The 26504-nt window shown below is 49.7% G+C and overlaps 1 protein-coding gene across 3 annotated transcripts in view; it reads left to right on the forward strand.

Annotated features, from left to right (window-relative positions):
- Positions 1–26504, forward strand: part of SLC12A6 (solute carrier family 12 member 6) — a 3180404-nt gene that overhangs the window by 2362322 nt on the left and 791578 nt on the right. The window lies entirely within an intron of this gene.

Genomic DNA, 26504 nt, shown 5'->3' on the forward strand with positions numbered 1-26504 from the left:
GTGTATTATGTGGACAGTGTTCTTGTCAATGGCCAGGATACTCCTGCCAGGAGAGACACTGGGGCCAGCAGAACAGTAGTGGATGAAAGCTTCTTTCAACCTGAGGATGTGGCCAAAGCACCCAAAGGTCCCACTAAGATGTCTGGAGGCCCTGTCCAAATGGTTCCTATTCTACCAGCCCTCATTCAGTGTAACAACATGACAGTGAGGATCCCTGTCAGTGTTCAGACTGAGGTACCTGGGAAGGTCCTGTTAGGGAATGACCTAAGAACTCTAGGAGTAGTGTCACATACCCCCAGGCCTCCCAGTATGGAGAAGCAGAACTTAACCAAATTGGCTAGAAAGGCTACCTTGAAGGACCCTTCCAAGCCTGTGGGACCCTCTACTGAGAACCCCACTACAAGCCCTGGTGTTAGTAAGTTGACCTCTAACCCAGGCACATTTCAGGATAGTATGCTAGGAACATGGGTGCCCCAACCAAGCTCCATCATTGTTCCCCTAGTCTCAGAGTCTCTGACTCCCCCTGCTTCTGAGGAAGAGGTGGATAGACCAACTAGGCCCCTATCTGGACCTGAGAGAACTGGTAATTCTCAGTGCTGGTGGAAAACCAGAAAAGAAAAGTCTAAGGCCAAAAACCTTCAGACTGTTGGACCTTCTACTGAAGACCCCAACTCAAATCCTAATGTTAGGGGGGAAACTCCTAAAATAGGTAAGGGTAGATCTAAGAGGAAGGGGAAGCAGGTGCAGTGCCTAACCCCAACCCCTCCAACCAAGAGGCCTAAGACCCAACCTGCTCCCACAAGAGAGGTGGTGAGGAACCTTGGAGGCCCCTCTAGATCTCAGGGAATCCTTTATAAGGACCCCTTGAAAAAGCCTAACATAGGTTCAGAAGTTGTACCAACTTCTGAGGGACTGGTCAACCAGATCCCCTATAACAAAAAGACTGATGTTCCTCAAAGGGTTTGTAGGTCCTTTAGCTTGCAAAAGAAAACCTTTGAGTTCTCCCTTAAGCATAGGTCAAGGTGTCACCATCAAAATGCTGATGGACTCTCTAGGATGTATATCATCGACTAGAGGTATGAGGTTCATCCAGGAGTGGATTAAATCCTCCTGTCCCTTAGTCTGGGGGGGGCGAGTGTTAGGGAGAATTCTCTGTTTAGGCTGAATTTCCCTACCTAGTGAGTCCCCCAGCAGCTTTGCTGGATTTCTGGGGTTTAATTTTTTCTCCTGCCAAGAGTGAGACTCTTTTACCCTCACTCTTGGACATGTTGAAGTGTGTTTTCTTGGTTAAACCTTGTGTTGAATGGGCTATGGGGTCTTTTACTCCATAGGGCCTCATGTATTTTTGTGATATGGGTCACACAGCACCCTCTGTGCCGTGACCCAGGGGTGTCCTAGGGACTCCCCAACATAGACTCCATACCCTGGGACTGACTACTGTCTCCCAGGGCATGTAAAGTCACCAAAGACTTTGCTAGTCTTGAATCCTGAACAGAACCAGTACAAACCATCATATTGTGGACGTACTGGCTGGGGCAATTCGATTGCCCCAGGGTCTGTTAGTCGAGGGGGCACGTCTCCGTCCCCCCTGATCGAGTTTTGGCTGGTGGCAGTGGAAACTACTTTTTATATTCGACCGCGAATATTTCCCTATGGGATTTCCCATTGTTTTAGGCTAACACATTTAATTATTTACGGTAGCCTTAAACATACCGCCGGTTTATATATTTATTTTTATAACTCCGGTTGGGACTTTTTGCCAAAACTTGATTCTAAAATGGCGTTGGTGTTCGCCTCTGTAACTCTGACCCAAAGTGGAGCCCTTTGTTCCACTTTTGGCGGGCTTCTCCACAGAAGCCCTCCAAAGTGGTGCCACTCTGTCTGGGGTACTTAGGAGGGGTGGAGGGGGATTTAGGCACCCTGGACTGAGTTACCTTGGTAACTCAAGTCGCACTCCGTCCTGATTGGCCCAAGTGGTGAGCCGCCCGGCTCACCACTTAGCATGTTTGAGTGACAGCTAGGCTGGGTGAATGGGGGTTTGCTGCATAAAAGCAGGGCTTTGGGGACTGGGACTTCAGAAGTCGCCACAGGACCAAGAATCCGACGAGGGAAGAGCTGAGCCGACCTGCTTCGACGACACCACCCGGTGGAGCCCTGCTGAACCGTCTCACCACTTTTTCCCGACGACCGAGGAGAACTCTTAACGGAGTGGCTCCTTCCCTTGACTGGTGGGGACAACCAGTTTTCGCCTTCTTTCCGTCCTTTTGAGGTATCTCGTGGCCGCCTTGCCTGTGCCAAGCACCCCGGCATCCGGAATACCACACTTTACCCCCATACCGCGAAAGTCGGTACCAACCCTTGAACCGGAGGACTCCGCGGCTGGTTTCTTCCCGGGCAGTGCTACGACCTTTCTCTTCTGCTCTTCAGCGAGATATTCTTCTCCCCTGACCGACGTCGAGCCTTGCTGTCGCTGCCTGGAACAACTGCCCCCGCTGGAGGATCCTTTCCGCTTAAGGTACTGTGTTCCGCCTGGCTTCCCTTGCTACCGACTGTACGGGGTAGATTTAGTCCCCGGCTTTCGAACCTGGGAGTGCCTGGGACACTTTGGCTAAACTTTCTGAGCCACTCTAAACTCTTTTTGACTCTTTGCAAGACTTTGAATCTCTAACTAACAGTGTGATCTTGGGCACATTTTCGCTCCGGCTACTCTAAGAGTGGGCCCTGCCTAGTGACTTTTGCTCACCTGTGACTTTATTCTTCGTTAAGCCTATTGCAAGTGTTCTGGACCTTAGAGTGGTGTGTCTAACCTATTTCTGCTTTTTCTCTCCCTTTCTTGGAAACTACTAGAGTGTCATCTAACGTTAAGCACTCACCTCTGTTTTAATTAAGTGGTGTTAACCTAGAGTTGTCTAGATAGGAGAAAGGATTGAATTTACTTTCAGTATAACTGTGTTGAAGTGCTTTTACTATATTTTTGCTAGAGTGTTTTTAACTTATGTGTATTTTAAATAAATAACTATATACTTTTGAAACCAAGCTCTGGTCAGTGTTTGCTTGTGCTATTGTGTTTTGGTACATATTGTGTATACTTTACATACTGCCTAACTCTTCTTGAGAGAAGTCTGACTGCTCAGCCACAGCTACCAGGTAAATCTGGGTGGTACAGACTGCTACCAAAGGGGTTTACTGCTCTACCTGTAGTCTTAAATCTTTTGCAGTGTTCCCCAAGGGAACTGCACAGGTTTCTGCCTAACAGCAACCTGTCATGCAATTTAGGTAATATTAACAAGTGGGGTATATTGCAATTATGTGTTTTATGAAAAAGAAGATATGTTGTACAGACACAAAGGGGAGTGCCCTTTCCTTGAGCCCTAAAGATGATACCTGATGACTCATTCTGACTCACAATTCCCTTCTCCAGTCAGGTCACAGTAAATCCTTTAACCTATCTGGATCATCAGAGGGTTGGGCATAGAAAGTCAGCCTTCCCACCCACTTTCAAAAGACATAAAAAGAACCACTGAGACCCAGATAGGGACATTCATTTTCCACTCGTCAATCCATTTCTGCGCAGCACGCTGCCCAACCATATCCAGAACTTAGACTCCAGACAGACTCCAGAACTTGAAGCAGAGAGGCCTGAACCAAAAGCTGAATGAATCCTTCTCAGCAGGCCTCAGAATCCAGCAGCCTAACCAAACTTTTCAACAGCCGGGAGAGCTGTTTTGATTCTGGCTAGAACCCTATGCCAGAACCATATCCAGACCGCTGTGCCGTGCCGATAGCAGAACCAGAGCCAGAGACTGTCCGGTGAGAGAACCGCAGCCCAAACCTGACCAGATCCGTGACGAGTATCCAGCCAGAACTGTACAGAACCAATCTCTTAGTCTAAAGTGATCCTATCCCATCCATTTCAACCTAATTAGAACTGCATAGAAATTGTGTGTCCATCCTGTGATTTCAAAGCTGAAAAAGTGGCATCTTTCATTCTGAAATCTTAACTACATTTCTGAAAATCTACCTCCACAAAAACGTCTGTATCTTTTGAACCGTATGTCCTAGAAGTGAGATTTAACTGTCATTTTAAAGCTAAGAACCTAAGCTTTTCCAACAAACCCAAAACAACCTTCCATCTCCTTATTTTTCCGTAATTGCGATCGACGCACTTGGAAAAAGTGCCGCGAATTGCAATTTGACTCAATTTCACCACTTGTAAAAATAGCTGCTTCTTGCTTTCCACTGCTGAAATTCGTTTTCACTCTGCTAATCATTCCTGAATCATTGCTAGTGTTGACCTGAACTAATTCAAAGTAGCTATCACCTACCCTGAATCTCCTATAGGGAATTCAAATCATTTTTAGCATATTTTTCACTTCATTGCAACCACATTTAAAAGTATTTGGCCTGTGTTTTAAAATCATCCCTGTTTCTCTAGCTTGCTGGGGGGAACGGGAACTGAACTGCTTCTGATTGTATTCCTGAAAACCTGTGTGCCCTCATTTCCATCTCTTCATATTGCATAGGGGGGGAGTGAGTTGTCACAAAGGAAAAAGTGATCAGATTATCTCTTGTTGAAACCATATCCAGTTTATTTCTGTGCTGCATTGTTTCCATCATTGCTTTTCCTTGAAACCATACAAAGTATTCGAGGGGATTGGGTCCTCCGACATATTCCATATCTATGACATGTAATCACCACAGCTGTGCTGCTTCGGAAACTTTTTTCGGCTCCTGCGTCGATGACGTCGATGCGCCGTCGTCGAGGACCTCCTCCGATGTCCGACGTCATCCGATGTGATAAGTAGGACGCACGACGCCCGTAGCCTCAGTTCTGTTTTTTCCACGAACATGTTGCTTCGTGAATCTCGGTTAACGCCTCGACTCTTTGGAGTTCTGTTCTTCTCGGTTCTTTGAACCTGTTTGTTTTGTGAAAATCCCTTGTGTGAAGATGTCTTCTACTTCGTCTTCGACCCCGCGTCTGGGTTTCAAGAAGTGCGGGGAGTGTGGGTCCAAGATGTCGGTGACGGACTCGCACGACGCCTGCCTCTGGTGCCTCGGGGAGGCCCACGACACGGATGACTGTATCGAGTGCCAGTCGCTCACGTCCAAAGCCTTACGCGAACGTAAGAAGAAGTTGTCGGTAGGTCGGGTGTCCAAGCCCCGGAAGTCGAAGTCTGCGGGGCTTTCGACGGATGATTCGAGGGGTGACTCTCCGCGTCATCGTCAGAAGTCTCGTGGGTCTCCTTCTAGGAGTCGGTCTCGCCACTCCTCAGCCTCTTCGAGGCATTCTCGGAAGCGCCGACACCGGTCGTCTTCCAGGTCCTCTTCGGAGGACTCTGCCCGGCACGTCGCTTACCCCACCAGCCGTGCAACACCGGAGGAATGGACTTCCTTCGGGAAGAAAATGCTGGCGATTCTTGAGTCGCAGGGTACTAAGCCGTCCGCGCCCCCGAGTGGGGTCGGTCGTAAGAGGTCGCGAGACACTGCTCGCAAGAGTGGTCGGCACGAGTCACGGGAGAGGTCCCGTTCGGACAAGGAGACTCGTTCTCGACGTACCCGTTCCAGGTCCCGGTCCTCGACGCGTTCGAGACCGTGTGCACCTGTGAGGTCTTCGAGGAAGACATCGACGTCTGAGGCGTCGAGGGCGTCGACAGGCTTTCTCGAGGCTCCGCCTCCGAGGAAGTCGTCGAAGCCGTCGACGCTCAGGTCGTTGAGGGACACGCTAGGTGCTCCGGCTTCGAGGGCTGTGTCGACGCCGCCGATGCTGGCGGCGCTGCATCTGACGTCGACGCCGATTTCCTCGACGCCGATGCCTGTTCTCTCGACATCGGCGCCGATTCGCTCGACGCCATTGACGCCTTTCGTGTCGGAGGTACCCCGTGGCACGGGGGAACCCCCTAGGAAGGCTCTGGTTAAGAGCAAGCACTCTCGGGTGCCTTCTTTTCACCACCTGGAATATATTTCAGAGGCGGATGAGGATTCTGATGGCCTGGTTCCTAGTCAGGTTCCAGATGAAATTGTCTCGGGCCATAGTCAGTTTGACGATTTGAAGCAGTCACTGCATGATGCCAGTGGACTGGACACCTCTCCGGAGGTGGAGTTTTGTAGGCCTGAGCCTGGCTCTCATGCCGATTCCTCGTACCGGCGCCTTATGGCTAGGGTTTCTGAGTACTTGGGATGGTCTGCTCCCCCAAGGGAGTTTGTGCAGGATGATCTGACGGACATCCTTGATGTTGGTCCCCCAACTGATCCGGTACTGCCGTTCCATATGGCTTTACAGAGAAGGGTGGCAGCGGCTTGGACTGCTCCGGAGAGTCTCCCGGCGGTGGGCAGGTCCTTGTCGCAAAAATACCATCCAGCCAGTAGCGACCCCTGCTACTTGACCAGGCACCCCACTCCGGAGAGTTTGGTGGTGCAGGCGGTCACGGCCCCGGCAAAGCAGGCGTCGTACCCTACCATCCCTCCTGATAGGGACGACCAACGTTTTGATGGCTGGGCGAAGAAAGTGTTTTCTTCTGGTGGTATGGCGCTTCAGGCGGCCAACTCCATTTGTGCCTTGTCTCGTTTCACACACACTCTATGGAACTGTGTTGCGTTAGCGGCTGAACATATTCCCGAAGGGGACGAACGGGATGGTTTCCTTGCTATGGTCCAGGATGGTAAGGATGCCATGTGTGAGTCCGTTCAGTCGGGTTTGGACTTAGCTGAATGCGTCAGTAGGTCCATGGCGGCGAGCACCGTGATACGCAGGTTTGTGTGGTTGCGGAAGTCGGGGTTTGCTCCTGATGTGCAGTCCCGGCTCCTCAACATGCCCTTTGATGGTGAACACCTTTTTGGCAGCAAGGCTGACGAGAGCCTTGAGAGGTTGCAGACCTCAAAAGCTGCAGCGAAGTCGTTGGGCGCTGCAGTTCGCCAACCTCCGCCTTTTCGTCCTAGGGGACAGCAGTGGAGGGGTGGTTCCTTTCGCTATTACTCGTCCTTCAGTAAAGCGAGAGGAGCTGGCAGTTAAAGGGGCCAACGCAGGGGTACCAGAAGTGGACTACAGGGTACCCGTGGTGCCAAGGCCGCTCGGGCAGTTGCCTCTTTGCCCTCAGGTAACGCCGCAGCCGCTCCCACTCAATCATGAGGCCATGTCCCATGGTTCGCCGGTTGGGGGAAGGCTGGCACAGCATCTTGTAGAGTGGCAAGCCATTACTTCAGATGTGTGGGTTCTGGAGATCATAACCCACGGCCACTGTCTTCCCTTTCGGCACAGGCCTCGCGACAGTCCACCGGGGAACCTCTCTTTGCAGAGTCCGGATCCGCTCCTTGCGCAGGAAATTCAAGCCCTGCTGGAGAAAGGCGCCATAGAACTGGTGCCTGTAGCGGAGAGGAACAAGGGATGGTATTCCCCTTATTTTTTGATTTCGAAGAAAGACGGGGGATTGAGACCCATCATGGACTTGCGCGGTTTGAACAAACTCCTCAGGAAGGACAAGTTCAAGATGGTTACTCTCTCTCAAGTCCTCCAGGCCCTTAAGCTTCAGGACTGGTTGGTGTCACTCGACCTCAAGGATGCTTACTTCCATGTGCCGATCCATCCCAAGCACAAGAAGTACCTGAGGTTCGCGGTTGGCGACTCGCACTTTCAGTTTCGGGTCCTGCCGTTCGGATTGACCTCCGCCCCGAGGGTTTTCACCAAGCTCATGGTGGTGGTGGCAGTGCATCTCAGGCAAGGGGGGATTCACGTCTACCCCTACCTGGACGATTGGTTGAATAGGGGGAGCTCTCCCGAGCAAGTCCTGGATCATCTGTCCGTCACCTGCCACTCCCTTCACAGGCTGGGCTTCTCCCTCAATTTAAAGAAGTCCCATTTGACGCCAACACAGCGGCTCCAGTACATCGGAGCAGTGCTCGACACTTCCCTGGGGCGGTGTTTTCCTCCCCAGGTGAGGGCTCTTCACATTCAGCAGATGGTGCACAAGTTTCAGCATGCCCAGACTCTCCCAGCGTTCGAGTTCTTGAGGTTGCTCGACCTCATGGCATCCTGCATTCTTCTGGTGCCAGAGGCTCGCCTGCGGATGAGATCTTTGCAGTGGGCACTCAAGACGCAATGGTCGCAGTCCTCCGGCAGGATGTCGGACCCGGTTCAGGTGCCGCCCTCGGTCGCCCGGGACCTTCTGTGGTGGGCCGTCGAAGGCAACTTGATGAAGGGGGCACCATTTTGGCTTCACTGGCCGGAGGTGACGATCGTGACGGATCCCTCACGGGATGGGGAGCTCATGCCAACGGGCTGACAGTCAGCGGTCGTTGGTCTCCGTCGGAGTCCAGACTCCATATCAATCTGTTGGAGCTGAGGGCCGTCAGGCTAGCCCTGAAGGCTTTTCTGCCGACTGTGCGAGGAAAGAGTGTCCTGATCCTGACGGACAACACAGTGGCCATGCACCACCTCAACAAAAAGGGGGGGGGCAGCGTCACTTCCTCTGTGCAGGGAGGCGATGCAGCTCGAGTTCTGGGCCATCCAGCAGGAAGTTTCGATCTCGGCAGTTCATCTGGCCGGAGACGAAAACGTGACGGCGGACGCTCTGAGCAGGCAGAGCACGATCTCTCACGAGTGGGAGTTGGCTCAGGAGATTCTCCTGGAGATCTTCGCCCTTTGGGGGACCCCTCAAGTGGATCTCTTCGCCTCCAGTGTCAACCGGAAGTGCGAAAGGTTTTGCTCGCGGGAATTTCCTCCAAAAGGAGCCTTGGGAGACGCGTTTGTGGTGGAGTGGTCATTCCCGCTGCTGTACGCGTTTCCTCCAGTCCCCGTCATCCCGCAAGTGCTGCAGAGGTTACGGAAGTTCGGTTCCCGGATGATCCTCATTGCTCCGGCGTGGGCTCGGAGGACGTGGTACCCAGACCTTCTCGACTTGTCCATCTGCTCTCCACGTCGTCTTCCCTACCGAGACGATCTGCTCTCACAGGAGGGGGGTCAGGTTCTCCATCCAGAGGTCAGATCCCTCAACCTTCACGCTTGGCTCCTGAAAGGTTGAGGTATAAAGATTGGGACCTCCCTGAAGCCGTGATGGAGGTGTTACTTTCGGCCCGAAGGCCAGCAACAAAGTCTCTGTACCGTTGCCGTTGGCGTAAGTTCTGCGACTGGTGCAGAGTTCAGAATGTGGATCCTTTTGCATGTGACATCCCCATGGTTCTGTCCTTTTTACTTTCTTTGGCCCACAGGGGCTTGCAAGTGGGTACCATTAAAGGTTACCTGGCGGCGCTGTCCATCTTTAAGCGCTCGTCTGAAGAGTGTTCTTACTTTAAAATCCCTTTAATTTCAGAGTTTCTGAAAGGGCTCACTAATGTGTTCCCTCCGTCACCTTTCCTGGTGCCCGGTTGGGATTTAAACCTTGTTCTTAAGTTTCTTATGGGTGCTCCGTTTGAGCCTTTACATTCTTGCCCTTTGAGGCTGTTAACTCTGAAAACTGTGTTTTTAGTTGCGGTTACTTCCGCTCGCAGAGTGAGTGAGTTACAGGCACTTTCAGTTAAGCCACCCTTCACTGTATTTCACAAGGACAGGGTTGTCCTTAGAGTTCATCCTTCTTTTCTTCCGAAGGTAGTGACGGAATTTCATTTGGCCCAGAAGGTTGTTCTTCCGGCATTCTATCCTCCTCCGCATCCTGGTAAGGAAGAGGAGAGGCTTCATAGGCTTGATCCTAGGAGAGCTTTAAGCTTTTATGTTTCACGCATGTCCCGGGTCAGAGTGGACGATCAACTCTTTATTGGTTATGCTGGAAAGCGTTTGGGGCAAGCTGGGACGAAACAGACTTTGTCTCGCTGGATTATTTTAGCCATCTCTGAGTGTTACCGCTTGGCGGGGTAAGGACCCACCGGCTGGCTTGCGGGCCCATTCTACCAGGGGTGTGGCTGCATCTACTGCCCTGCAGAGGGGTGTTCCTATTCGCAACATCTGTGATGCAGCCACCTGGGCTTCAGTACATACATTTGTACGTCACTATTCCCTCGATTCCATCCGAGGACAGGATCTGGCCTTTGGCAAGGCGGTCCTTTGCTCTGCTATTTGATTGGCTATTCTAAATTCTTTCCCTCCTCCTTGCTCTGGTACTGCTTTGGGAGTCTGTCATAGATATGGAATACGTCGGAGGACCCAATCCCCTCGAAGAACAAGTTACTTTCTTACCTGGTAACGTTTTTTCGATGGGATGGTCCGACGACGTATTCCATATCGCTCCCGCCCTGCCTTCCCCGCTGCAGAATTTCTTTTGCGATTGCAGCTTACGTTCCGCAAGGCTTTGTGTCTGGCTGGCAGTTGACTAATGTCACACGTTCTGGGGGAAAAAAACTACAACTGAGGCTATGGGCGTCGTGCGTCCTACTTATCACATCGGATGATGTCTGACGTCAGAGGAGGTCCTCGACGACGGCGCATCGACGTCATCGACGCAGGACGCAGACGCCGAAAAAAGTTTCCGAAGCAGCACAGCTCTGGTAATTACATGTCATAGATATGGAATACGTCGTCGGACCATCCCATCGAAAGAATGTTACCAGGTAAGAAAGTAACTTGTTCTTCTCTGCTACCTTATCCTTTCTATGCCAACTCCTAAGTAATTAAGGAATTGTGCTACTATAATATTATCCATTGTTGATCACTGTTCATACTCATAAGTGTGCTATCAAATATTAATGTATTCATAAGTGTGATATATATATATTGTTTAATTTTCCCAATAAACCTTTTAATATGCAAAACAAACCTACTTCTTGGCTCAGTGAGGTCAGGGGGGTTCAAAGAGAGGGGCGTTATATAAGGGTTTATCATCCAGATTTAAGAACTTGACATGAAAATATATAAATAAGGGCTTCCATTGGGCATCCCAGACTAGGCATTGACTTAGTTGGATTGCTGAATTGAAGTCACTTAGAATTATGCATACAATTAAATGAGATCAGCATTAGCCGGAAGAGAATTCTTTCCTTGATTGGAAGCCAATGAAGGTCCCTTTTTGCATCTAAAATATGATCTGATCTCTTACGATCCATCACAACTCTTACCACGTTATTTTGCATTACTTGCAGTCTCTTCGACTTGCAATTTGGAAGGCCAATGAAAAGGCTACTGCAGTAATCTTTTCTTGCACTCATAAGAGTACGCACAAGGGATTTCCCTACTAGCTCTCTAAAGGAAAGGTCGGGCATGAGATATAAGTTTAATATAATATGCTGAGGATGCTACCAGGCTGCTGACATGTGCTTTCATAGCTAGGTTGCAATCTAAATAGACCCCCAGAGTCTTAACCTTTTTCTTTATCACAATAACACAGCCTCCAATTTGGATACTGTCCGTCTAATTTGCGAGTTTTTGCTTTAGTTCCTGCAAGCAGAAGCTCGGTTTTACTCGCATTGAGTGCTAGGCCGTTGGCACACATCCATTTTTGGATGATTTGGTATATCATATTAATATTTATTTCATCAGCTGAGACGACACCAGTAAGGGGGATGACACATTGAGTGTCATTGCGCAATTCATGAATTCAATGCAATTCGTGTCCAAAAAGTTCAGAAACGGTACTCTGAAAAGGTTATAGAATATAGGAGAAAGGCAGCTCCCTGTGGAACTCCTTGGGTCAACTCCATAGCATCTGCATCAGCTACGTCGCTACTTACTCTCCACTGACGTCCTTCATGGAACGATTTAACCCAACAAGCTGCTGACGTAGGAAAACCTGTCACCTCCTCCAACCTGGTGACCAGAGCAATATGGTCAACCAGGTCGAAGGCGGCAGACAAGTCCAGCAACATCAGCATGCTGGTCTTAACTTGGTCCATGTGTCGGAGATGTCTGGACTTTAAGTCCAGCATAGCTGTCTCTGTTCCGTATTTTTCTCTGAAACCACATTGTCTCTAGTTTAAGATGTCAGTAGGTCTAAGATGTTGGGGCACTTGAGTGTATGTAACCCTATCTAAAATCTTTAACAAAAACAGGGAGCTCGAGATGGGTCAGTAGTTTAAGGGGCTGCTAGGAGACAGACCAGGTTTTTTCAGCAGCGGTGTAACCCATGATTGCTTAATACAGGCCGGCACCAAGCATTCCTTAAAGGAAGCATTAACAAACCCACAAAGAGTTGAGATCAAAGAGGCAGAGCATGCCTTGATTGCTAGAGCAGGACATACATTCCCCTTACAATTGGAGGGTTTGAGATTCTCTATAATCACTGCATGGTCAGCCTCACAAATAGGTTTAAAGGAGAAACTCTCACCTGCTTTCCAAATCTTCGGCTTTGGGGTAATATAATAATATCGTAGTCATTTTGTGTTAAAGTTTTCTTTGCTATCAAGATTTCATCTTTAATTTTCGGAGTTTGGCATCCATGGCATCTTGGATAGCATTACACCATTTTGCATCCTTGATAATTGAATCCTTATTATTATTCTTAGTTGTTTCTAATTCTTTAAAAACTTTAAAAAGCTCTTTGGGCTGAGACTGAGCTTTATCAATCCGATCATCAAGATAGACTCTTTTGGCCAAGACAACAGCCTTCTTATAGTTTTTTACATGGACATTATATATTTCTTTATCATGCTCCCTGAGCGATTTTTTTTTCCAAGTATATAAGGCTTTAGTTTTGTTGCTTTTCTGCAGGTCATTGGAAAACCAAGAGTTGGTATCTCTTTGAACAATCTTCTTATTGCGTAGTGGTGCTATAGTGTCTGCAGCCTTCTGCAAGGTGTCTTGATAGATGCGTGTAGTTTCTTCTACCGAACACTTGTCATTAATCTTCTACTTCAGTCGAGAACCCAGGGGTCCAGGGATGCCGGGGTCAGTTTTTTAAGATTTCTGCAGCAAGTGGTGGAAAAGGCGGGTTTCTTATTTGTGACAGTTTTTTCGGCGATAATCTCAAAGTAGATAGAGATGGTCCGACCAAGGACATGGACTGACAGCCAGGGTGGACGGGGTGATGTTAAGACCTCCTAGCCAGTTAAGAATGTTCCCTTGCACATGAGTAGGTACATCAATACATTGGGAGAAGCCCAGGTTAGACAACGTCCTATCTAATAGTTTGGCTTGTGCATCAGTGTTATCTCCTAAACAGTAGTTAAAATCCCCAAGTAGCAGGACTTTAGAAAGAGGTGTTAAAAATGTTAAAAGACGATCAGATAACTGATTTATAAAATCCTTCATTAAAATCGGAGGTCGATATAGTAAAAGGATATTGACAGTGTTTTCATCGTGTAATCTTAACTTGGCATGAAGCATCTCTCAGTTATCCAAGTTAAGAACATCCATACGGCAGATGTCTAAAGAGTCTTTAAATATTAAAGCTACTCCTTCCCCTTTATCTTCATTCCTGTCCTGGCAGAGGATATTGTAGCCAGATGTATTGCTAAGGCAAGTGTGGGACCCGCTGCAATGTGACTCCAAGTCTCTGTGACAGCACATATATCTGTTATCTGTAGTAATGTACGAAGACACCTCTAAAGTGTGTTTCAACAGGGACAAGGTATTGAGAAGTAGGCAGTTAAGCTTACATCTATAGTATTAGTCTTACACTCAGTGCGGGGTTTGATCGATGAAGTGTGAGATATAGTAGTGTTATTATATATATATGCAAGTTTTGTTCTATCAGACTAAACAGTGTACAATCCGCCCCAGTAATCTTAGAGCAGGGTGGCACAGGACTAGTTCTGCTCATAGCATCAGTGTCCCTTCCTAGTATGTCCTCATTAACAAGCGTGTTGCCTCTACTTGGATGCAGTGCAATTTCATTTGCTTTAATGGTAGATAATCCTTCATCTGAGCTAGTCAGAGTAAAGGGGAACTGAGAGTGCAGGTTACCTACTGCTGCCATTTCAAGGAAGCAAGTGGTTCTTTTTAGAGAGTCAGCTCTTTCTTTGGCAATAAAGGCCTGGATCGCTAGGAAACTCATAATGCTTACTGGGCAAATATGAGATCAACAGCAGAGTGAGGAGCCCTTTGTCCCCGGAGCGTTACGGACCGGCACAGACCAGCTCTACACTTTCACGCTGGAGCGTTCGCGCCGGGATTCAACAGTAATCGCCCAGGGAACTTCAGGAATGATGGGTAATGTAGTTCTTAACCCGCGGGAGGGCACATGCACTCTGTTGCACAGCCTGGTCTTTTCCATTAACTACAAAACATCTCTGGTTTCGCCGTCCCAGTCTCTACGATTCAATGGATTAGTGTTGGGCACTCGCCAGGGCAGGGCATTTCTGCCCAAGGACCGAGTGGCGAACCTCTTTCGGATGGTCAATGTCCTCCAATCCCAGGAACAATTTCCGACTACTGCCTTCTTGCGCCTTCTGGGCCTCATGGCCTCCTGCATTCTCGTGGTGCCGGAGGTGAGCGTGTGCATGAGATCGCTTCAGTGACTTCTCAGTTGCCATTGGTTAAAGTTTCAGGGCTTCATATCAGATGTTGTATAGGTCTTGCAGCAGGTGGCTTGGGACCTAGCGTGGGTGGCCATAGTAGACAACTTGCTGAGAGGCGCCTTCTTTCGTCAACCACTGCCCGAGGTGTCTGTGGTCACAGACGCATCTGACTGTTTGGGGGGCTCACTGGCCGGATCTGACTGTAGTCTCCCGCTGAGGCTCGGGAGCACATCAACTTGCTGTAACTGAGGATGATCAGGCTGGCCCTGGTCACTTTCCTCCTGTCTGTGAAATGCAAGCCTCTGCCAATCCTCACAAACACAGTGGCCATGCACTACCTCAACAAACGAGGTGGTGTGGGGTCCTTGCATCTGTGCAGAGAAGCAATGCTACTGTGGTTATGAGCTCTGGAGAACAGCGTCTCTCTGATGGCAGCCCATCTGGCCGGCCGAAAGAATGTCACAGTGAATGGCTTGAGCAGGCAGACTTCGGTCTCTCAAGAGTGGGAGCTCTGACTGGAAGTTCTGGAGGAGATCATCTCATTTTGGGGAACTTGCGCCTTGAAACACTTGTGTATAGGCGCGTTACAAATGCCATATCATAACTCCTCAAGTGGAACTCTTTGCTTCCGGTGTGAACAGTGTGAGAAACCAAATGGTGTCTCACCTACTAGTCCCCATGTATTTCTCTCTCAGGTGGCCAGGGCACAGCCATCACCTTTGGATCCAGACACTGGGGGTGGACCAGTGCAGGAGGATCACCTGGGTGATGGGTCTTTGGGGAGTGGGGGTGAGACAACCGGTGGTGAGAGGCGGTATTCGCCCCCTTGCCCGTACCCATGACCCATCCTATTTTATAGGATCCTCCAACGTCCCAACTCCCCCCCACCTTCCTTTTCTACACAAACGCTGGAGGGCAACTGAGAGTAAAGAGGCCAACCCTTACATATCTCATTGGACATGTCCCGCTAATCCGGTCAGGCAAAGTCAGGCACTTGACATTAATTACACACATCTGCTACCCATTACCTCTTCCCACACGGATAAAAGGTAGAACATAGAGACATACTCTGAGCAAGGTGTAACAGGAGAAGGAGCTGAACCTCTGGGGCAAAGGCAAACTACTGGAGGAGATTGACCGACAGAGGGACAAGAGCAAAGGGTAGAGAAACCCAGCAGATCCCTGCAGGAGGTCGTTACCTCCAAAGAGCCGTGAAAGATATGCAGAGAAGGCCAAATCTCAGACAAGAAAACTGCATTGTGTTTCAAGGGCGCCAGCGACCCTCCCAGGTGAATGACAGAGTTGGGGAGGCGAGGCCAAGTCTGTGGTATTAACCTTGACTCGTGAATTAAAACCGCAAAAACCAGAAAGGAATGCACACAGCAGGTGAGTTGGCGAGCGACATGAATGGCCATGGAGTGTGTTAAGCAAAGATTGAAGGTGCAAAAGTATATCTCACAATTGAAGGTTGCATGTGTGTAGATGAGACGCAAAGGAAGGCAGACCTGTTGGGGAACTTTAAATTACTGATTACTGTGAAGCCAGTGAGGGGGGCGTGGCTAGCTGCCATGAAGTAGGTAGTCTTCCAAGGTAGCTCCCGCCTGATCCTTAATGATCCGATGAAAAGAACAGCTCCTCAGCTGTAATCTAGCCTGAAACCCGGCGATTGCCGGAGAGGAAAGCCTTGGGAGTGTGCTGGAGCGGGCATGGTACGACTCCTGCTTAGGAATGCTGGACGGAGTGCTCTGAAAAATCAGGGCTACAGACAAAGGCCACACCATGATGGTGACTGTGAGGAGCTGATGGTGCGTTCTGCAGGGTGAAGACCAGGCACAACAAGGAGAGCGAGTGTAACCTGATGGAGGTGCAGTGAGGAAACGGACAGTGAGACGGGCCCCGGTTGCAGAACGATACCCGCTGAGAGGAGCAGGCAGATCCAACGGCGGTGGAAGAGAGGAGGTGGTGCGTCTGAGTCGAGAAGCGCCCTTTGTGGTCCGCCAGTGCTGACAAAGAAGCAGACCACATCGGAGCCCACTCCGGTAAGGAGGACAAGGGGGTACCCTAGCAGGGCTTCGGGCGCACTCACAAAATAAGTACTGCAGTATTCCCCCAGTCCGGTCGTGAAGGCGGGGCCTCGTCCGTGTGTACCCACGCCTAGAGAACCGGCACAGTTGGGGGCCTGCACCTCCCCCCATTGAAAGTGACAGAGAGCCGGCGGCATCCGGAGGACACCCAGGCAGAGGAGGTGTCTGGACTGAAGGGTAGCAAACTGCCTGGGGAGAACTGGGAGGCGGTGATCGGGGGTTGCATTACTTCCTTGCAGTCTTATAAATATGATGACAATCCATTCGGATAGCCACTCCAGTGGCTTGGAAATCTAAAACGGCCTGCAGCGCCAGGTCATTCAGAGGAAGCTGATAAGGATCGGCCATAAACTCAGAAGCTGTGGGTCCAAGGTGCACGCAAGGTGAGCAGCTCATAACTACAACCTGCCCACGTCTCCCACCTGTGGAGGGCCCTCAAGATTGTTTCCCAAAGGATTATAGTGTCTCACCCTGTGCTAGTGACCCTGTTGGAAGGAGAAGGCCAGCAGTATATACATACCGGCTAATTCAGAATAGGGGGAGACTGCAGTGAGCTGTGGGGTTCAGACACTTAAAGGGAGAAGCTCAGGAGGCTGAGGCAGCAGACTGTGTCACTGCAGTGAAGCAGGAATGACTGAGTACGGCCAAATTAATGACTCCTCATAACTTAGAAATAACAGTGTGCTCGGCAACCTGGAAACGCAGTAGCCCCAGGCCCAGGCATCCCAAGCTGCGCCATAACAATTGCCACTTACAACTTGATGAGACATTGTGGGCCATCACCACAGCGCACAGCTGACTAAATGCCTCCCAAATCTGCCAAGATGAAGGCAGGGCAAGCGTCGATTGAAAGCTATGCTAAAGTGGTCCAGCAGGACCCGAAAGAGAACATGGGTCCTCCACAGGTGGAAGGGGGTGACCCTAAGGAATTGCATAACTTAGTTATGCAGGCCATTGCAGACCTCAAGATTTCATTGGGGACACAAATTGGGGCAGTGCAACTAGATGTGGGACTGCTGAGAAAGTATGTGCGAGGTCTGGCGGAATGCACCACCATCCTCGAGACTCAAATGAAGAAGAACACAGATGGACTACGAGAGACGCAAGGCAATGGGCATGTTCTGCAGCAGCAGGTCAGCCTCCTTGAAAACAGGGTGGAGGAAGCAGAAAGCCAAGCCAGGAGGAACAATATCCGGATAGTGAGGCTACCTGAAGGTGAGGAAGGCGCGGACACCACTACATATATAGAAAACGTGTTACTCCAGGAAATAGGGCTTGGCAACCTTACACAAGGATTCACAATAGAAAGTGCGCTGACCAGACGCCCGCCCCCAGGAGCGCCTCCCAGACCAATAATAGTAAAGGTCCTGAATTATAAAGACCGGGAGAAAATACTGGCCTACTCCAGGCAAGGGGGGACTATTGCTGAGAGCTTCAGCCGAACTGGCTGTGTATTCTGACTACACCTTCCAGGTGCAGAAAACCCAGCCACAATTCATGACTGCCAAGGCCAGACTCTGAGCGACTGGCCTGAAATACATGCTAATTTACCCGGCAAGACTGAAGATTATACATAAGAACCGGGCTTGGTTCTTTGAACTTCCGGAGGACGGTCAGGCGTGGATGGACAGGGAGAAAATAGACCCAGATAGAAGAGAGGCGGGAAATGACCACTGGAGAAGTACATAAAATGGTCTGCGTATGAGGACGGAGCTGCTGGAAGGAACTTCCCTTGAGATGGTGGACCGCCACCGAGCCGGAGGTGACACCAGTCACCTTGGGAGCTTCGGATCCAGTGGGCTCCTATGGAATGAATATTGCTGGATTGAGGAGTTTACCAACATTATTATAACATTGGATAATGTTCTTACTTTATATCTCAAGTATGTGAGTGTGAACTTTTAGATTTGGTATTATTTAGCAGGAGAGGCTACGGATTAACGATTCAAACTACACATAGTGTGACCGGACATACTGTAGTTTAGTGCCACCCCCTCCGAGTTCTATTTTATAGGGCACTTGTTATATGCACCCGCCCACTGTGCACCGTCCTTAGACATTACACCGAGGGACGATGTGGGAAGCGGTTATGCCGAACGCAAAGTTAGGCGTTGGGCAGATGTTATTGTTGCGGGCGGTTAAAGGGGTTAGGGGTTTGTCCACCCGAGTGCCAAAAATGTATAGTCTAGCAGGATACTTAAATGGATTCCCAAATGGCAGCAAAAGGCCAGCACTTACAGAGGTGAGGGCCGATCACCTTTCCGAACTGTCGAAAACGCTTATGGCTCGAGCAATTAAGGTGGTCACCTAGAACGTAAGGGAGCTTAATGCTTAAGTTAAAAGGAACAGGGTCTATGCGTAACTGAAAAGAAGCAGGGTAGACGTTGCAATGTTACAGGAGACACACCTAACACCTAAAAAGCACATAATTATTGGCAAGTAAATGGAACGGGCAGATGTTTGGCTCATCGTACTCCGCTTATGCCTGGTGGTTCCTGATATGGTTAGCGCCCTCGGTACCATTTAAGATGACCCAAATTAATGAGGGTAGAATGGTTCTGGTACAAGGCCTCCTTGAAAACACATTTGCACCCAACCATAACGCAGCAGTATTTTTTCAATCACTTTATCTGAGACTGGGCCCATCCAGAAATAACATTATAATATGGGGGCACGATTTCAACTGCATGCTAAACGCATCCCTTGACAGGTCACACACTAAACAAAGTAAGCCAGCCCCACCAGCGAAGGCACTCGGCACGCCCTTGGGGCAATCCAACCTAATTGACATTTGGCGTGTACTCCACGGTGATGCTAGACACTACTCATTTTATTCAGCACTGTATGCAGGGCACACTAGAATAGATTATTTGTTTGTGTGGAAGGGAATCGGCCATTTGATAGCTAGGGCACAGTATGAAGGTAAAGTACTGTCTGATCACACCCCGTTGAGCTTTCAGTGGCGGCTTAAGCCCCCTAGGGCTCCAATACCCATGTGGAGACTTGGAGGAGAATCTCTACAAGACCCTCCATTTTGAGATTGCGTCAGGGAAGGTATTGTGGAGTATGTCAAATATAATGAAGGAAGTGTCGCCAGTGCAGGAACATTCTGGGAGGCACTGAAGGTTGTGGTCAGGGGCTGCCATTGCGAGTTCCGGGAATGTCCAGACTACCATTAACAGAGAGCTGTCCTCAGCAGAAGAGCCACTGAGAGAGCTGGAACAGTCCTCTGCTGGGCTAGGCGGGGATGTAGCTAAGGCTGCAGCAGTAAAACATAAATGCTTTGAGTGTTGGGAGAGGCTGGGTAAACATAACTACTCTAAATATATAGAACGGCAACACAGATAAGGGGACAAAACGGCCAGACTACTATCATGGCTATATAAGAAGGAAGAGAAGCGAAGTCTGATCCACTCGATTCGCACGAGAGAAGGGTACTTTGTAATACCCAAGTGCGAGTTAATGGCACTTTTCAGGAATTCTACCAACGCCCTTTGTACCGCAAGAACATTTAAAAGAGATGCTGGGCGAGATAGACATCCCTATAATAGACCAGGAAGCAAGGAGTGGTCTAGATGGACCCATCATTGTGGAGGAAATATAAGGGACGATTAGGTCCATGTTGATGGGTAAGGCGCCAGGCACAGATGGGCTTCCCGGAGAATATTCGAAGGAATATGCTCAGGAGATGGCCCCGCATTTACTGAACACTTTTATGGACTCTTATGAGACTGGCGTTCTCACCCCAAGCTTAAGGGAATCTGTCATTATATCCCTCCTCAAACCACCTACGGAATGTGGCTCATACTGACCTCTATCAATGTTAAATCAGGACAGGAAAATCCTGACCTCCGTTCTAGCTGACAGAATGAAGAAGGTAATACACACACTGGTGCGGCCGGACCAGACTGGGTATGTCCGGGGCTCAAAATATCTTGGAATCTGAGGCAACTGCACCATGTGCTAGACAGCACGGCAGACTAAATACGACTGCGACGGATGTACACACCGCGGTCTCCGCTCATTAATTAGACTGTGACGGGATCTGCCAAGCCTTTTCTGAATACTCCTTCCATGTTAACTGCAGCAACATATATGCATCAGGACCCTTACAGGAATCAGAGTTAAGCCATACCAGAATTGGTATGAAAACATTTAAGAATTAAGAAATGTTGTCATCTTTACTTCAGATGATTCCCCACATGTCACTAAAGAAATTGAAAGATCTCCATCCAATGGGCTACTCATAATTCATCTGTGCGATTAAACAGTGTCCTGAAGACGGGTCCACCGGACGTTGCAAACCAGATTGAGTCAGCGCATACAGTCTTAAGTCTCTAGAACCTAGAAACACATTTTGAGTGTCGACCAAGTCAAGGATAATCATATAATAAGAAGATGGTTGATCAATTAATCTAGATGTCTCCCTCACTTCCCTACTAACCTCACAAATCCCGTTGTGATAAGTAGAATTGTTTTGATTCATTATGGTTTCTTTCATTTTGGTCCAACGAGGCTATTGTTTGTTTTTAATGTTATTTTTAACAATTGAACTTTTTGTATATACTAATTAAAAAATATGAATTCTATACACCTCTGTTTAACCCTTTAAGTGCCATGGGTTTTTCCCCCTAGTGCCAAGGCCTTTTTTGGTGATTTCGGTATGTCGCCATTCAATGCCTTGTAACTTTTTTGTTATATGTGATATCTCGGCCAAATTTGGCCCCTTTTTTCCCACATGTAGGCGGTCGTAACGCCACCCAGGAATCCTAGATTGTGTAGGTGGGTGAGAGAAAATAACCAAAAAGGGGGTAGATTGTGTAGGTGGGTGAGAGAAAATAACCAAAAAGGGGGAAAATATTGGGTTCTTTCAAAAAATGGCAATAAAATGATGTACAAAGAAGCCTGTGTTTTTTTCCTTGTAAGAGCTGGGAACAAATGGTTTTCTTTGCTTAATTCCCCAATTCCCTGGCTTTCAAGAACAGGTTGAGTGGAAACGAAAACAAATTATTTTGATGTGGTTATCAACCGTTTTGTGAGAGGTAGGCGATTTTGGCTATTTTTGCCAATTGTACATGCATGGACGAAATGGAAGAAAAGGGTAGGGAAGCCGAATTGGATGACAGAAAGGCATACATTTCTGAAAAGTGGACAAAATTCCAGGTTTAGGAAGGGGTGATTTGCGCAGGTCAGGCAACAACTAGGTAGAGGAAAATTCCAAAATTTGGGGAAAAATTCGGAAAATTACTGAAAAAAAGGTATGTGGTGGACATGTTTGGCCTGGTACAGCAATGGCTTCTATGAATTTTGAGGAAAAACAATGCTCCGCTACATTCCCCCGACTTTTGTAGTTAGGGAATAACACATTTTTTGTAATGTTTCACAAAATAAGCCATACCACAAGCCAAGAATCGGAGCCATGTTACGCAGGAGTTTTATGCTCACGGCCTGAATGAAACCAATGTGGTGAGGAAGGGCAAGCATACATTTTTTGAAAGACCACAGACAGACCTTTTCAAGGATAGGTGGCTTGTGCAGTTTACAAAAGTGTATGGTGCCTAAAGCAGCAACTAAATGTAGGTCACATTTGGGAAATGAAAGGGTTTTCTGACAAAGGGCAGCAGCAAATGGATTGAAACGATATGAAAACCAAACAAAAACAACAAATGTCATACCTTTCCGCGTTCCCACAGGTGTCCCGACAAAAACGGTACCTCATATGTGTGGGTGCACCTACCTGGGGGCAAAGGGGAGAGCCAAAAACGCTGCTAACCCCAAGTCTTTCCCCACAGCTGAATTTCACGATTTTTTCAGAAGGGCACACCATACAGATATGGGCCTAGGGTGTCCGAGCCACCAAGGAAAACAGGGAACCCCATGGATTTCTGAAAAGAGGACACCCGTGGGAATCCGCAGAGGTCTCACTTGCGCAAATCGGCCCAGAATCTATTACCCAGAAAGGCCGGCAAAGTCCAAAATGTGGCAAAAAAACCCCAATTTCCGCACATTTCTCTCGGCTCACCCACCGAAACACGCGGCCAACAACACATGGCCTACCTTCCTGCGTTCCCACAGGTGTCCCGATGAAAACGGTACCTCACATATGTGAGTACACTTACCTGGGGGCAAAGGGGAGAGCCAAAAACGCGGCTAACCCCAAGGCTTTTCCGACAGCAGAATTTGATGAATTTCGTGGAAGTGCACACCATACAGATTTGGGCCTAGGGTGTCGAAGCCACCAAGGAAAACTGGGAACCCCTTGCATTTCCGAAAAGAGGACACCCGTGGGAATCCGCAGAGGTCTGACTTGCGCAAATTGGCTCAGAATGTATTACCCAGAAAGACTGGCAAAGTCCGAAATGTGGCCAAAGCGAAATGTCTGAGAATTGTTTTTATTTCCAGCCAATTTCAGAGACATTTCCCTCTGTCCACTCACAGAAACACGTTGCCAACAAGAGATGTCATACCTTCCTGCGTTACCACAGGTGTCCCGATGAAAATGGTACCTCACATGTGTGGGTGCACCTACCGGGGCGCAAAAGGAAAATGGTAACCCACTGTTAACCCAAGCCTTTCGGCACAGCACATTTTGTTCATGTGGGCAACCTACAGATTTGGGCCTAGGGTGTCGAAGCCAGCAAGGAAACCAGGGAACCACATGCATTTCCCAAAAGAGGACACCCGTGGGAATCCAGAGGTCTGACTTAGGCTAATCTGCCCAGAATTTGTTACCCAGAATCCCCGGCAAAGAGCCACATGGGAGAAGGGTGCCCAATGCCAGGGATATTACTGCTGACTTTGCTGGAGCTTCTGGCTCTTCTCCCCACCAGGGAGTCCTGGCAGCGTGCCAATACCTCCAAGAAGGGAAAAGCTGTAATGTAGCCCAGCCGCAACACCAGGACGGTTGGAGGTGATGTCCCTGACCTTGGACATCCATGTACCATGTGGGTGTACCGTCCCCTAAGCACAACGGCAGCTCCAGGCAAGATCCCCATTACTCCCCGGAGGCGACATCTGTAATGTAACACAGCAAGAGGTGGAGCCTGGGCTTGCAGACGGACAACCCACATGGGAGGCATCAGCTCCCAGGGAAACACCAATGTTCTGCTGGCATGGGGAGCAATTCGTGGCCTGCCCCTGCAATTGTGCCCCAGCCCACCAAAATATCTGCCCAGACGGCCCCTTCCCACCCACACCACCAACAATCCAGCCCCAGTCTCACCCACCCCACTGACAGTGGGCCCTAACCATAGAATAATAAAAAACAGTACTCGCATAACAGTGCAGCTGCTCGCGTAGAAAAAGCTGTAAACAAAACAAAAAAATGTGTTACCTACGGTCACCCCAGCAAAAACAAATCTACACTCATACTTTCCAAGCATGCCCTCCTTGCAAGCCATCCCTGGTGGTCGACTGAACCTCAACCAGTGAAAACACATTTGCCCCTTCTTACGGGCAGATATCTGCCCCCCAGGGAGGGCTGCATGAGGTGCCCCCCCACACTCCATTTGGGGTGGGGGGAGAAGGCCACCCCAAAACGTTGGAAATTATCCCCAATGGATGGGGAAGTAGGGATTGGGCACTCTGGGGCCAGATTGGCACATCAACGTGCCCTTCTGCTCCAAGGCAAGTTTGGTAAACAAAGAAAAAAAATTGAAAATGGGAGGCTCCACTTTAGGGGGGGAGGGAGGGGTGAGGGATACCCTACACCGCCGGGGAATTTTGTAATGTGAAGGGGGGTGCACCTCTCCACTCCCACCCCATTCGGAGGGGCGGTGCATCTCATGTAGCCCTTCCTGGGGGCAGATAAGGGGGGGCTGTCCTGCACTCCTCCCTGGGGTCAGGTGTCCCTTCCTAGGAGCAGATATCTGTCCCCAGCGAGGGCTGCATGACATGGCCCCCACTCCATTGTGGGTGGGGGGAGGGGGTCACCACCCCTTCCCATTAGAAAATTCCCCGTCGCCCCACAGCCCCCCCCCCTAAAATGCGGTCTACCATTTTCCCCTTTTTCCTTTGGTATCCCAACTCCCCTTGGCGCAGATGATCCAATAGTGTGCCAATCTGGCCCCAGGGTGTCCAAACCTTACTGCCACACCCACTGGGGGACCTGTCCCACAATTTTTGTTGGCCCTCTTCCCCCTCGCCATAAATGGGTGGCAGGGGCACCTCATGTAGGCTTCCCAGGGCTTCTTACAGACAGCTGCGTGAGGTACACCCCCCCTCCATTTGGGGTGGGGGGAGAGGGCCCCCACAAATTGTGGGACAGGCCCCCCAGTGGGTGGGGCAGTAAGGTTTGGGCACCCTGGGGCCAGATTGGCACACCAATGTGCCCCTCTGCGCCAAGGCAAGTTTAGTAAACAAAGAAGAAAATTGAAAATGGCAGGCTGCACTTTAGGGGGGGGCTGAGGGGTACCCTAAACCTCTGGGGAGTTTTCCAATCTAAAGTGGGGTGGCCCTCTCCCCCCACACCAAATGAAAGGGGGGTATCTCAATCAGCACTCCTTATGGTGGATACGAGTGGGATTTCTCATGCAGCCCTCCCTGGGGTCAGATGCCCCGTCCTAGGAGCAGATATCTGCCCCCAGGGAGGGCTACAAGGGGTGCCTCCATTTCCCCTTGGGGGGAGGGGGAGATGGCCACCTCCCTTTTCCGTAAAATAAATCCCTGTTTTTTTTCTTGTTTTTTTTTCTTCATTTTGCCCGCTTCCCTAGGGGCAAATGATCGGGGGGCCCTAACCTGCAGGCCCTATCCTTTGGGGAGGCCTGCGCACTTTTTCCTGGTGGCCCTCCCCCGCCCCTCCAATTGGATGGGGGCCACCTTATGTACTCCTGCCTGGGGGCAGAAATCAGCCCCCAGGGAGGGCTACAAGGGGTGGCTCCCCTTTCCACTTGATGTGGGAGGGCCACCACCCTTTCAGGGGAAAAAAAATCCCTGGTGTCTAGTGGCCCACCCCCTATCCCCGTTGCATTTCCAATTTTGCTCATTTTTTTATTTTGACCCCTTCCCTGGGGGCAGATGATCAACCATCTGACCCCAGGGTTCTGGGTTCTGCACATATGTGCCCCCATGCTGTGGGGACCGGGGGGGGGAGAGGGCTGTTTACTGTAAGCAGCCCCCACCTCCCCCCGCTTCTCAGACAGATCCCTGCTGTCTAGTGGGCATTGCTGGGCGCGGATCGAGCGCTCTGCGCCTGATCCGCGCCCAGCAATGCTTTCACAAAAGTTGTCGTTGGAAAGGGGAGATTCTCCCTTTTCCAACGACACCTCCCTCGATCTCCGGCTTGAAATACAGCCAGAGATCTAGGGGGAGAAAGGTGGAGACGCACCTTTCATTTTCACCGCGGCAGCCCGAAATGGCTTCCGCAGTGAAAATTACTTTCACTTTCACATCAGCGTGCTTTACGCACGCCGACGTGAAATTGAAGGTAATCCAGACCCCGGGCAGTGAGGGGGGACCTCCCCCTCACATAGCCCGGGGATTGGATTACTGTTTTGAGCGATCCCTGCTTTGCTCAAAACAAGGTGCCAAAAAGGACGAGCTATCACGTCCTTGGCACCACGGAGGGGTAATGTCAAGGACGAGATAGCTCGCCCTTGGCACTTAAGGGATTAATATACTTTATAACTTTGGTTTGGCAACCTTTTATAAGCTATCGAGCCTAATACTTGTGAGGGCGGGAAGCTGGTTTTGTGAATTTTTGTATATTCAAATGTTCTTAGGCAAAGGGAGCACAGCGGCTCCGGTCGGCGACAGCGGTCGTCAACAGTGGACGGCTGTCCGGTGCTTCTCTTCGTTCTCCTCGGCTGTCCCCTTCTCCGGTCGGCAGCCTTTCGTAGGTCTGTCTACCAGGGAGCTTTGGCAAAGATCAGCTGGTGCACGATGGTCCCTCGTAGCCCGGGGCGAGTTCTCCTAGCCAGATCCTCTTTTAGATCAGTTCCTTGAAGGCACAGCAGCTTTCAGATTTGCGAACTACAGCACCAGCAGTTCTTCTTCCAGTGGGCTTCAAAGTTAAGCGTCCATTTCTACTTCATCTTCTGAACGATTTGT

This window comes from Ambystoma mexicanum, chromosome 13 (genome assembly GCF_040938575.1).
Source record: "Ambystoma mexicanum isolate Mex_15411 chromosome 13, UKY_AmexF1_1, whole genome shotgun sequence".
NCBI classification, from domain to species: Eukaryota; Metazoa; Chordata; class Amphibia; order Caudata; family Ambystomatidae; genus Ambystoma; species Ambystoma mexicanum.